The 13,297-nt window shown below is 41.9% G+C and overlaps 1 long non-coding RNA gene across 1 annotated transcript in view; it reads right to left on the bottom strand.

Moving 5' to 3' along the window:
- Positions 1-9,453: 9,453 nt before the first annotated feature.
- Positions 9,454-13,297, bottom strand: part of LOC146674433 (uncharacterized) — a 112,910-nt gene continuing 109,066 nt past the window's right edge. Inside the window, exon 3 of the long non-coding RNA XR_014909265.1 lies at positions 9,454-9,570. This is a non-coding gene — a long non-coding RNA (uncharacterized LOC146674433). The remainder of the gene's footprint in view (positions 9,571-13,297) is intronic.

Here is a 13,297-nt window from a genome sequence, read left to right as displayed (position 1 = left end):
CACCGCAAGGGCTTCACGTTCATATTTAATGAGGGGCAGAGGGTGGATGGGCAGCAGCTTGACAGTCAACAGGGGAGACGCGTTCGATAATTTATGTTAACGACGCGGACACGGGGTGACCCTTCATCCCTCTCGTGACGGGGACCATCTCTTTTCCTTTTTCTTCCTCTTCCCGCTCCCGTTTGAATTTTTCAGAGACCTTGTCCTTTCGCATTATTGCGAAGACTCTAAGGTGAAGAAGAAAGCAGAGCGAGTGGGAGGACCAGAGTGCACAGCTTTGTGTGTAAATGCACAAAAACTGCGAGTGGGTGTCCGTGCGCCCACACGGTGTGTGTGCGTGTGTGTTTGTGTGTAGGCAACCCTCCAGAGACTTTTACTCAGCATTCTGACACAGCCCTTCTCTCTCATACAGGAACATTATTGGAAATGAAACAAAAAGGACACACTTAACACACTCTCTCTCCTCTCATGTGCACTCGCATCCTTCCTGACGCTTTCTTGATGTGGCAGCCTCCATTATAAAAACTACTTAAACCAAGTAGGGCTGACAAAACGCCCGGCAACCCCCCGCCTGGGGAGGAGTGGAAGAGAAGAAGGACTGAAGAGGAGGAGGAAAATTTTTTCGGCCATTTTAATTGCAAAGCTTGTTAGGCTTTTTTTCCCTCTGTCGTTAGTGCCTTATTAGCATGTCATTAAAAAGCCAGGCGCTGTTTGATAGACAGCCTGAAGGAGAGCAATTAGTTTGTGGGTATACGTGTGACTGTGGTACTGAGACAGTCAGTACTTCATGTTTACTACGTTTTAAGATTGAGGTAAAAGTGAGTTGAAGGCTGTTTCTAACCTGATCTTCCAGCATCAACTCCAATGCATTGACTTATATGAATCTGCAGTTCTCAGTATTTGCCCACCGGTGAGGAATTTCACCCAAATGCAGGACGCTCACTTATATTTCTACCATTTGACACCGCTGTGGAGAATTCAGATAATGAATAATGGACTTTTTTTCACCTAAAACATTTGCAGAATCTTGGCCGGCAGTCATGGGGACATGCGTCTGCTATCGACATAAAAATTCAAGAGGGTGTGACGAGAGCTAATTTGGATTTGTGCACCCAGAGGGGGTGCGGTGATGGGTTGTCAACTGTGTTCCCCAAAGTTGAAAGGCCCATATACTCTGATTATCTTTCTTTTGGCAGCCTGTCAGGAGAGCTCGCTATGGCTTGGGAGTTGCTAATTAATAAGTGATTGCCCACTTAAAGAAAAACACTTGATTAGAGGGAGGAACGCTTCCTAAACCAGACTCAGCAGCTGTTTTTGGTCTGCAGCCCTGTCAGGGCTGAGCTGACTAATGCCGCATTTCCCTCACTGAAATGATTCGTAATAAGAGCACTTCCTCTGCAGATACATTTTGGATACTTTTTCCTGGTATAGCAACTGCTATACTTTCAAATAATTGAAAGTATAGCAGCAAATAATTGCTGCTATACTTTCTTTACAAGGAATTCAGCCAAGAGGAAAAGGAACATATATTCAGACACTTAGAAGCTGCTTTAAGCATGCATATTAGTAACACATTGGCTCTTTACACTCACCAGTGGTTTTATTAGTTACGCTTTGCTGACTTAGCCTGTGGGGCAAGGGGTGTAGCAGATAGCTGATATCTGAGTATAGATCAGCAGTTTCTAAAAATACTCAGACCGCCCGTCTGTCACCAACAACCACAACACATTCAAACCACTTACAGTAAATCGCCTTTCTTCCTCATCCTGATGTCTAATTTAATCCTCAGCAGGTTGTCTTGAATTTCTGCCATGTGATTGGTTGATTAGAGTAATAAGTAGGTGAAAAGTTAATGAAATGGCTGATTAATGGCTCTTTTAGAGGCATTGTTGTGCATGACCAATCGCTTCCTGTTAATAGGCTTATAATAAGTGGAAAATGACTCAAAAATTAGCCAATAGGAAAGCCTGACTGTTGAATATGACATATTTTCACAAGAATAGGACAACATAGCACAAGAAAATGTAAATACTGTAAATGCTGACTAAGAGCAAAAAAACCAACAAAAAACCCCAATCAACCTATCAAAACCTGATGAACACGCATGTGAAATGACGTCAAGTCCTGAAGGTATTTGCGTTACATTCGCTGGCCAGAGAGTTATACAGGCACATGCTTGTCATCTTCTCTTCTGTACATATGCATTAAACACATAAATTATTGGCAATGAGCCCAAACATGAAGCAAACCATGAGGAACTATCATTAGCCCTCTGACCACCACCATTACTGGTAGTGGTCAGAGGGCCCGGTGGCGCCAGTGTCTGGCAGCCTCGCCTCGGTGAGTGCGCCCCAGGGCAGCTGTGGCTACAATGTAGCTTGCCATCACCAGTGTGTGAATGTGTGTGTGAATGGGTGAATGACTGAATGTAGTGTAAAGCGCTTTGGGGTCCTTAGGGACTGAGTAAAGCGCTATACAAATGCAGGCCATTTTAGCGATAAGAACAAGAGTGAGGAGGACCCAGGAGCAGACACAGACGAAGAGACAGACTGAGTAGGAAACTATGACGATTGTGACTGCTATGACTGTGAACTATGACAGTAACTATGATCTTTGAACTATGACTTGACATGGGGAAAATAGTACAGACGATCTGACGAAGACTGAACGGAAACACACAGACACACAAGGGGTGATCATGGGAAGTGGAAACACATGAGGAAACAGCTGCCACAAAAAATCATAATGAGACCGCAGGGGAAGTGTAAACTTAGCACATAGAACATGGAAACAAGACTTTCAAAATAAACAGGAAACATGACGGGATGCAGACAAGACACATACTTGACAAATGAACCATGCAGACATGAAACATGACAGCTTAAGACATGAGCCAACAAGAAAGACTTAACCACAGGGGGCGAAGACACAAATGGCTTTAACAAGCAAAGAACAAAAACTAAAACAATCTAGGAGCTAATATCTAAATGAACTTAACATAAACAATGAATGACAAAATACAAGGAAACTCAGATCCTAATAAATAATAGCAACAACCAGAACTTAACATATCTTCAATAACATAAGTCAACAATACAAACTGAACCCAAAATGCTGGATCACAGACCCAGCCCGTGACAAAGATGTCCTGGGGATCCATGTCCCCAGTGTACTGGGTACGGGGTAATCCAAAGGCCATAAACCTGTTGTAGCACTACAGTGACTGCATCATCATCATGAATAGCTTACGGTGATAATTAAGGAGATTAGCTTGTCCTTTTGGCTGCGTTAGCACCACAGATAGTGTTGGACAGCCTGATTGCACAAGGCATAAATTTAAGAACTTGGGTTACTCAGAGTTTATTCCCAAAAGTCCTCAGATAGGACTGCTCATGCTCATGGTCTCAGCTGGTACTTAAACACAGTGGCAGCGGCTACAAATACCAGTGTTGGGGTTTGAGACAGTCCCACTCCCACTGCAGCGTCAGCTTTCTGGGTGGAAAAAAAGCTTAATAATCACTATTAATGGAAGGGAAGCGTCAAAGTACTTTGTGATGCACTTTGTTCCTCGGTTGGCCAAAAAGCCACCACAAACGTAAAGGAAGATGCAGCAATTGCAATGTCAGAACTACCCTCAGCCAGAGTGTTGTGACCCAGTCATTAAAAATCAGTGCATCAGATGCTGCTCTAGAAGAAATCGGTACAATTTACAGAAAATGACTGTCTCAAGTGCTTTAAGCCTTAATTGAGCTGAGTGAGTGAGAAGTGAAGTGGCTCTGCACTAAGCGAGCGAATTGGCTTCTTGGTGATGAGCGTGATGCCGTCAAAGTGGCAGCATACGGGCAACGCAGGCAAACATAGAGATGCAGCGCGGTGCAGGAAGGATTAGTAGAGCTTGAAAGGTCCTGCTCGTGCAAAAGTAAAAGTTCCCAGTTCCCTGGCAACAACGGGAAAGTACAGTTTCCTGTCATTCACTACCAAGAACTGAACCTTCAGCAACCAAACCTCTGCAGAAGCAAACTCTCCATATGTGTAAGCCGACTTCAAAAGAGCATCCTAAGTTTTATGAGTAAGGTTGTTTTTTTCACTGGACTTTTACTTTTCAGTTTTTTTCTCTTTCTTCCTACTTGGTCTTGACGTATCGTTTATTCTTCTGTTCTTATTGTTTTGACAGTCACCATATGTGAAGCTAGTAAGGATATAAAGCTGCCATGTTGCATGCAGATATATGTGGAAGAGACTGTCATGAGTCATGAGTAAATTAATGCACATCTGCATTCACTTATTGTGATACAGCTCTGTGATTCAGATCAATCTTTTTCCTGTGCACGTTCTTCCTTCCACCAGCATCTTTCCCCACACAGGTATACATCATCGTCCTGCAGTATATTAACTCCAGCTCTTCCACCCACTCTCTGTCAAATTTTTCCATTAAGTGTAGCAGTAATAACAACTACTTTTTTCTCTGTAGTTTCCAAACTCTCTGCACTCCAGATTCCCGCGTGTGCCAGCCAGTCAGCTTTCTGCAAAGTCCTGCCAATCAGCTCCTCGCCTTTGTGAACCCGCCGGTCCACTCTGCACCTGCTCCTTCAGCGTCTGCCACACATCTCCTCGAACACACACCGCTCACACTTTATGGGTTCTTTTCATCACTACATGTTGCTGTTTGAAGCCTGAGAATGTGATTAATTTAATGTAGAAAAACAACTAAAGGATTTTGTAAAAAAGCATTAAAACACAAAGTCAGTTAAACTTCTGAGATGTCAATCTGCCCGCTTAGGAAAGATAACCTGCGGCATATTCAGGTTGCAAAGTAGCATCCTGTGTCAAGAGTGTGGAGGAGACACCATCCTAAGGCTCAGGATCTGCTGCTGTGTGTGAGGAGGAATAGGAGGCGCGCCCCGAGAGACGTGCAAAACGAGCACCAGCGGGTTACTCGTCGGGCACAGACTCCATGCGGTCCTGACGTCCATTAGTGGGACCTCTGCTCACATACCCAGCACCGTGTGGCATTCACCAACACAAAGGAGGACATGCCTCCCCACACCGTCACTGACCCACTGCCAAACCCGTCATGCTGGATGATGTTGCAGGCGGCTTAACAATCGCCACGGTTTCTCCAGACTCTTTCATGTCTGTCACAAGTGCTCAGCGTGAACCTGCTCTCATCTGTGAAGAGAGCTGAGCTCTGATGGCGGGCCTGCCACGTCTGGTGTTCTGTGGTGAAGGCATTTTGCAGAGCACAGCAGCCATGGAAGGAATTTGGCTTGAAAGGACAACTTAAATCTCCACATTTTGACTTTTTTCTTTTCAAAACAGTATTTCTACTTTTTTACTCTCTAAATAGTGAGTCTAGTGTAATTTCAAAATTTCAAAATGAACAATAATATATGTTTTTTTCTTAATGTGGCCCTAATTCTCCTCTGTAGCGTTAGGAATAGGAAAATTCAAAAATATTTTTGACGCACGAAATATTTCCACAAATTTTATACGTTTGGTGTGTAGAGGCCTTAACTCACGTTTAATTTGTAACAATCAAAAAGCTGCACGTCAAACTAAAAGGAAATTAAGATTAAATGAAGTGAAAGTAGCTTAACTAGACAGAGGCGCACTCTTGCAGAGGTAATCTGTGTAAAAGCAGTGTGTAAGTCCCTTGGGGAAGTTCACCGACTCACACACTTTTTTTATCAGATGGATTCACACTTCATTATGGCTGATCCCTGCAGCCACACGCATACACACACATGTTGTCCCTGCAGCTACAGTGAAGAGGTCATTACACTCGGTAGCTCTACTGCATCAACAAAACAAATCGATTCTGGCTTTAGGATCAAAGACATTGTGAAAGCACGTGCGTCTTTATGTGTGTAACGGAGAAAAACGGGAGAAAGTGGGACATGAACACATGCGGAGATCCATCATGAGAAGTAATCTGACCTTGGTGCTCTTTTGGAGAAGGGAAGAGGGGAGCGCAGTGCCAGAGAGACTAATTAACTTGAGAGACACGGCCTTTTTCTCCTCCTCCTCAACAGAGAACATGCATGTGTTTAGTATATATGTGTATTTTGTACTGATATCAGGGCATAGTCATCACTGACAGATGGGCACATGACACAATGTCTCATCATCACATGAGAGCTGCAGCATGAGAGGTAGTGAGGAAGGAAAACAGACACTCAGACTCTCTGACTTGTTCAAACACCAACTAAAAATACTCTAAAATGTCAGGGTATGCATCTCTGACTTCTGTCTCTGTAAAAACCAATTTTACGTGTCAGAAGAAGTTAAGTTTTTTGAGGAGGCTGGTCTCTCTAAGGTAGGAAGTGCTTTTTGGTTGGAATTGGAGCATCTTTTTTTAAACCCCCAAATTTAAATATTACAGGAAAACCAGAAGTCCTTAAGTCAGGAGAATGAGAGTCAGGCATAATTCAACAAAGTTTACCAAGAAATGCAAAGCTTGTTTAGTCTGCAGTGGCTTTATGGATCTGTGGTACTTGCACTTGATGCATAATTAAGGCAAACTAATAAAACTGAAAAGTGGTGGTAATATGTAGTCTCATTAACCCTTCAAAGCTACAAACATACATGCAATATTACTGAAAGTTATTGAAGTGACACTCATAAAGCCAGTTTTTCTTTGCACGGAAATTCAATTCAGTTTTCATTTTCAGTCATATGGCGCCAAATCACAACAACAGTCACCTCAAAGCACTTTGTATTATAAGGTAAAGGTCCTGCAATAATAGACATAATAACAATAATAATATTAATAACAGTCAGTAGAATCCTAAGACTCTTAAAACAAACATTTCGTGAAATGTAACAGCAATATGTGTCGTGGATTCATGCTAACAAGAGCAAAACAAGCATTAGCTGACTGTGCAGCCACAACATAACGTGACCAGGGTTTAATATTAAAGTGTACTGATTTTTTGAAAAGTGCAAATATACATCTTAATACATTATATAAGGGAGAAACAGAGCTTTTACAATACAAGGAGCTTGAAAGTCAATATTTGGTATGACCACCTTTATCCTTCAACACAGTCTGAACTCTCTCAGGCAGCTTTCTTGTCATTTCTTTAAGTAGGAATAGTTCTCCAGGCTTCTTGAAGGACATTCAAAGCTCTTCTTTGGATGTTGGCTGCATTTAGATGATCCCACACTGCTTCAATAATGTTGAGGTTCGAGATCTGGGGAGGCCGATCCATGACTGATAGTGTTTCACTGTGTGATTTTCTGGCCATGTCTTTACTACACTGACAGTATGCTTGGGATCATTGTCATGCCGTAAAAATGAAATTATTAAATTTTTTTAGGATGTTATTGCATTGTGAATCAAAATCTGACTGTACTGTTTTCATAATTCCATTAATTTTAACACGACCTCCGACACAACTGACTGAACCTGAGCCTCAAACCATGACAGTGCCTGCACCGTATTTTACAGATGGCTGTGGACACTCACCGTTGCCCTCCTGACCTTCTCTACAGTATTGATGATGATTTGAATCAAACCTTTCACTCCATCAGACCTTTGGTGATGGATCACCTGAAAGAACTGGCCCTCGATCCCTATGTCAGGTCTGTGCAGGAATATTTCCCCCCTTTTAAAAAACATTTAAAGAAATGGGAACGTGTGCTTATGCAACAGGCTGCTAGTAACAAAGTGTTTAAAGATACAATTGAAAAATTGTTCTTAAGTTTTTGTTATACGTAGACACACCACTGGTTAATCCCTGAGTCAACATTATTCCCAAGATGGTTAAGTACAAGGACTGGACTGAAAATGAGTGAAAATGAACCAAAAAAACTTTCAACAACCTTCAAAAAACTTGGAGAACTATTGCTCACTTTAAAAGTTACTAAAGTGGAAAGGGATCATCCGGCTTGTTACTAACACTTTTTTCAAAAAGCCAAGATACCTGATGGTAGGAGGTCGCATTAGTGCCTATGAAATTGGCATCTTGCACATCTGGAAAGGCTGCATCAGTCCTGAAAGCTATACACAGATTTTCAAACATCTGCTCCTATCCAGAAATCTACTTCCGGGAAGGCCTTCAATATCCAGAAGGCAATACTACACTGGATCTAATACAACAGCATTTGTTCCCTCATGAAAGAAAAATGTTAGAAAGACCCAGGACTGTTGACCAGTTAGAAAACTATTAGAGAAGAGTAGAGCCAACATGCCTCCCAAAAGCCAAACAACTGGTCTCCTCATGACCAGGGAAGCGTAAGTAATTAAATTCCTTTAGTTCATTGTTTCATTAAAGAAACTTTGCACTGATTACAAAGCCATTCCACTACTCCTTATCTTAAACCAGGCCCTTGGTAACTAGGGGATTATGCCAATAAGGGTCTCTCATGCTGTGGCATCAAAATGTGGGTGTGCTTTTTCCGAATGACAGACACCGAAATGTCACAGAGAAAGTGTAGTGCACACCCACTTATCAAATATCAGCAGACACCACTTTGCTAACTAGCACACACTCCAGCAGAAGAACAAACCACTGAGCTAATTAATGTGAAGTCGTCAAAGTTGGATGAAAGCTGCAACTTTCCCAAAGTGAAAGACAGCCTGAGAGCAACAGGGAGAGGGCGATTTGTGTGTGTGCGTTTGTGTGTGTGCGCAGTCCCCTTAAATAGACTCTATCAGATGCAGCGGGAGACGAGAGGAGACAGAGGTGAAAAAGACGGAGGAAGCGAGGGGAAATCAGGCATCCGTAAGGGAGATAATTAGCAAAATATGAGAACATGTGAGGGGGACATGAGAGTATTTACTTATTGTATATCCATCTATGTTTGTGTGTGCTTCTTTGTAAGTGTGTGTAGATGCCCTCACGTGGGAGTTTTGCTGTTCAGGGACAGATGGTGCCACATAACACTGAATGTTCTTTGTCTGAACCCAACACTAAACACGCCTACAGCATCTCTGAGCTCTGCACAGCTTTGACTGTATGATACTGGATTGTGAGTCTGTATGTGTTTGTGCATGTGTAAGTTCTTTACACTCTAGAGATTTTGGGCTGCTTCAGATGCAAGTTGACAGTCCCTTGACAAATGTGGCAAAACGGTGGTCCTAGATCCCACTGTGAGACGCATCCAAACGATACATAGCCTGTGGCAAAATTCAGATTGTGTCAGGTTGTTTAAGACTGAGTTCTCACACCGCTACGGCCCACATCTACAAGCAAACACTATAAAAATAACAAAAAATATGGCATAATGCCATTTCTGAAAAACACACACACACAAACAAAGCTGTGAAATCTCGTATACTTCCTGTTTATATCACAGCATAATGACTGACCAGCCAGTCGGCGCACAATCTGACGCACTAATATGACTGATTGAGACTCTAAGTCTGCATTCCATACTTATGAATAACTGAACTGAATCCGGTTGCATTTTGTGTTCATATGTGTGTGTCGGTGATGTACTCACCCGTGCCAAATGCTGTTTTGATCTTCGCGTGTAACGGTCTCCCATGGGTGAACAGCCTCAGCGTGCTTTCATGTGTGCTTTGGAAACACTGAAGTGTCTAACATCTGACTTGTGCTTTTCAGTCTGGAAGAGAAACAAATGGTGGATAAATTTAGAATTTTAGAATCTATTTGGTGCCGAGTGAGTTAAAAAATCAGGCTCTGCATGATTTTTTAAAAACAATTTTCATTCATTCAATAATCCTGGATGGCATTCAGGCAAGAGTTGTCACAGCGTCTTGCTGGAAAAATTTTTTTTTCATATATACAAATAAATATAGCAAAACAATTGTGATTATTGAAAAAGGGATTCGTAGCTCGTTACAGGTAGTCTTGTAGGCCAAGTTGACATGTCTGTATGGTGTGATTGATAGTTTGATACAAAACATCTTACTTGGGGACTGGATCCTTAAACCACTCTGTCTGTGAAGGTTCTCAGTCATCCAGGTCATCGTAGTCTAAGATCATCATAGTCTCTACATAGAAGAGCCGCCTCAACGGGACAAGACTCGGCTGTCCATTTGCATCTAAAGGACAAAGGTCACTCCTTCAAGGATGTCAATGTTCACATTTTGGACAGAGAGGACAGATGGTTTGAAAGAGGAGTGAAAGAAGCCATCTATGTGCACTGTGAGCGACCATCTTTGAACAGAGGCGGTGGTTTACAATGGCGATCGGCGATTGTGGCTCAAGAGTTGGGAGTTCGCCTTGTAATCGGAAGGTTGCCGGTTCGAGCCCCAGCTTGGACAGTCTCAGTCGTTGTGTCTTTGGGCAAGACACTTTACTCGTTGCGTACTGGTGGTGGTTAGAGGGTCCGGTGGTGCCAGTGTCCGGCAGCCTTGCCTCTGTCAGTGCGCCCCAGGGCGGCTGTGGCTACAATGTAGCTTACCATCACCAGTGTGTGAATGGGTGGATGACTGGTTGTGTAAAGCGCTTTGGCGTCCTTAGGGACTAGTAAAAGCGCTATACAAATACAGGCCATTTACTATTTACCCGTTTTCCCTCTTGACGGGTTACTCCCACAGAGCTTAAATCTGGGACTCTCCACCATTTGATGCTAGAACTGAAGAAGCTTATCGGATGAGAGGTGAAACGTCTTCAAGCAACTTAAAGAAGTCCAGACGCTTTTCTTTCCAAGCTCCTTAGACAACACACAATTTCACAAAGCTCAAATAATCTCAAACTGGTTTCCTGGACATTACAGTAAGTTCACTGTACTCAAACAGCCTCCGCACTCAGTAGATCTCTGTCCAATCGAGCACTTTTCTTTCGAAGCTCTTTAACTCACTTTAATGCACAAAAAACAGTTTATAACTTTTATGTAGCATGCTTGACCTGATTTTTTTGTTGATATTATGTCTCTCTCCATTAAAATGAAGCTTATATAAAATCAGAGACTGTTTGTTCCTTTGGAAGTGAGCAAAATTCATTAAGGGATCAAGTCATAATTTATGATGTACTGTGAGACGTGTGGTAGCAGAATATCTCTCACCACCTGTTTATTGAAGTGACTTCCATTTCCATGCTTGACTTTAGTTCATTTTCATGTGCTCTTTAGTTTAACATATGTTCCATATGGATCAATTTTCCAGGTCACCAGGGTGAAGGTCTTCAGACTTTATACGTACGAGCATTAGAGTCCTCCATCATAATATGGTTTACTTTCTTTTGATTGGTCATTAGAGTGGATAATGGCTATGATAGTAACTAAAGGGCGGTAACTAGCCTCTCCATGGAAGTAATTCCACCTGATAATTGCTATTCAGTGGAACAGTAATATTCAAAGGGGCTGCTTCTTTATATGTACAGGTAATATTGACCATTTCAGAAGCCATTTACAGCCATCCATTCTTCTTCAGTACGATAAACAGCCTGAGCCATGAGCCATGAACGCTTCATTTGGCTTTGTCAGAGTGCTGCTTTTACTGTTACTTCATTACCCTCGGACTTGATGCTTTCTTTTGTCTCTGCTTCGTATTTCACAGATCGTCTTCTACCAGCCATCTGACATTTGAAAAAAGAAACAGGAAGGATAAAAAAAAAATTTCTTCACCAGTGTTGGGGAGTAACAGAATATCTCCTGTTACGTATTTAAAATACAAAATATGACTAACTGTACAGTTACCATTTAAAAAGGTGATAATTAGAATACAGTTACTTTGTTGAAATAAATGGATTACAAAGCGGTGTTTCCTGTTTCATATGTTAGGCTATCCCCTTCCTATCCCCTCTCTAATTTTGATAATTCCTAGCATTGCCGTAAACCCAAACAAAACACGTAATAAGGAGCTCTAATGTAAGTGTCCTGTTAATGTTGGTGGTGTCAGGTACACTATGGACCCAAAGCCAGCACAACAGAGCCAGCAGTGTGCGGGCAGGAATGCATTTCTTACTTGGAAATTCAGACAACACTTCACATTTAAAGAAGAAAGGAATGGGCGAAATCTGACCGTGTGATGCAAACTCTGTTTGCCAGCAACCAAGCTGCTCTCAGCTTCAAAAGACTCCAACCTAAAGAAACATCAGGAGGTAAGCTCTTTCTAAAAAACTAACGCTAGCCCACTGCAACTACCTTGTTTTAGTTGCGGTAGCTACCTGGGTTATGTGCCACTTCAGTAGTAGTAATAAATCACACAGCAATAGGATATCAAAGATACTGAAGGCTACTCACCACCGAGCTAATATTGTTAGCTGTGTTTGTGATTTTAAAACGACATACGGATATATAAAGGAACTGTATTTACACATGACATTAATTTTATTATGAGTAATGTCAACCCTGCATTGAGTAGAGGCTGTAATCAGCTGACCTTTGCAATTGTTGTTGTGAGAGTCACTGCTCTTTGTGGGTTTAGCCAATTGAATTCAACAAGATAGAAGCAGAGGTTATTTGGCTGATTTCCAACCCCCTGGCACCACAATGCTTCTATAAAAAGGTAGAATTCAGTGACTCTAATCACTGTTATTGCTTTTAATATAAACTGATATCTGCTACCTGTGATATAATTTAACGTTTACAATGAACTGCACCAGTCCAACATAGTGCATCACCATACATGCACCATGAACACATTGCACAAATATGGACAAAAGAAATGTGTTGAGAAGTGGCCGTGGGATATTTTTTTCCTGTTGTGTCTAAGAAAACTAAGAGTTTATAATAATGACCAATAACAACGCTCTATGGAACTTAAACAAAAAAGGTATTTAGAAGTTGTTTAAAGACCTGGATCTAAAGTCACAGAAATAACATGCACATTATGACATACCATGTTTGTTTTTGCCTGAGCACTTAATTATGCTGGTATACTTCTACAAAGTACAGCTGAGCTCAGTTAAGGAACAGTCATTAGCTGTGGTATGTGGTCACAAGCCAAAGTATTTGCATAATGGTTTGTACAATGCTACCACTGTCCATCCATTATCCTAACTACTTATAGGCTGAACCCTATTTCAGCTGTATTACAGTGAAAAAACACACTGAACAGTTCGCCAGTCTGTCGCAGGGCGAACAGGAAGACAGCCACCATTCACACTCATGCGTGCTGGGTTAATAGATGTAAACATGTCTTTGGACCGTGGCAGGAAGCCGAGTACCTGAAAATAACCCATGTATGCACAGTGAGAACATGCAAAGTGCACAGAGGAAGACTCCAGCAACTCAGGAAGTCCAGGGAGGACAACACTATCCTCTCTATCAAGGTGTTATAGTCGTGCTTACTGAAAAGACAAGAATTTGACCCGTGTACCAAATTTTGAGCCAATCGATCCAAGGTGTTTTTTTAAGATCTTTAAAATGAAATCACAAATGT

This window comes from Rhamphochromis longiceps, linkage group LG3, assembly GCF_057381845.1.
Source record: "Rhamphochromis longiceps isolate RC_006_pf linkage group LG3, R_longiceps_female_GT1.1, whole genome shotgun sequence".
NCBI classification, from domain to species: Eukaryota; Metazoa; Chordata; class Actinopteri; order Cichliformes; family Cichlidae; genus Rhamphochromis; species Rhamphochromis longiceps.
This window is presented reverse-complemented; position numbering and strand designations above follow the sequence as displayed.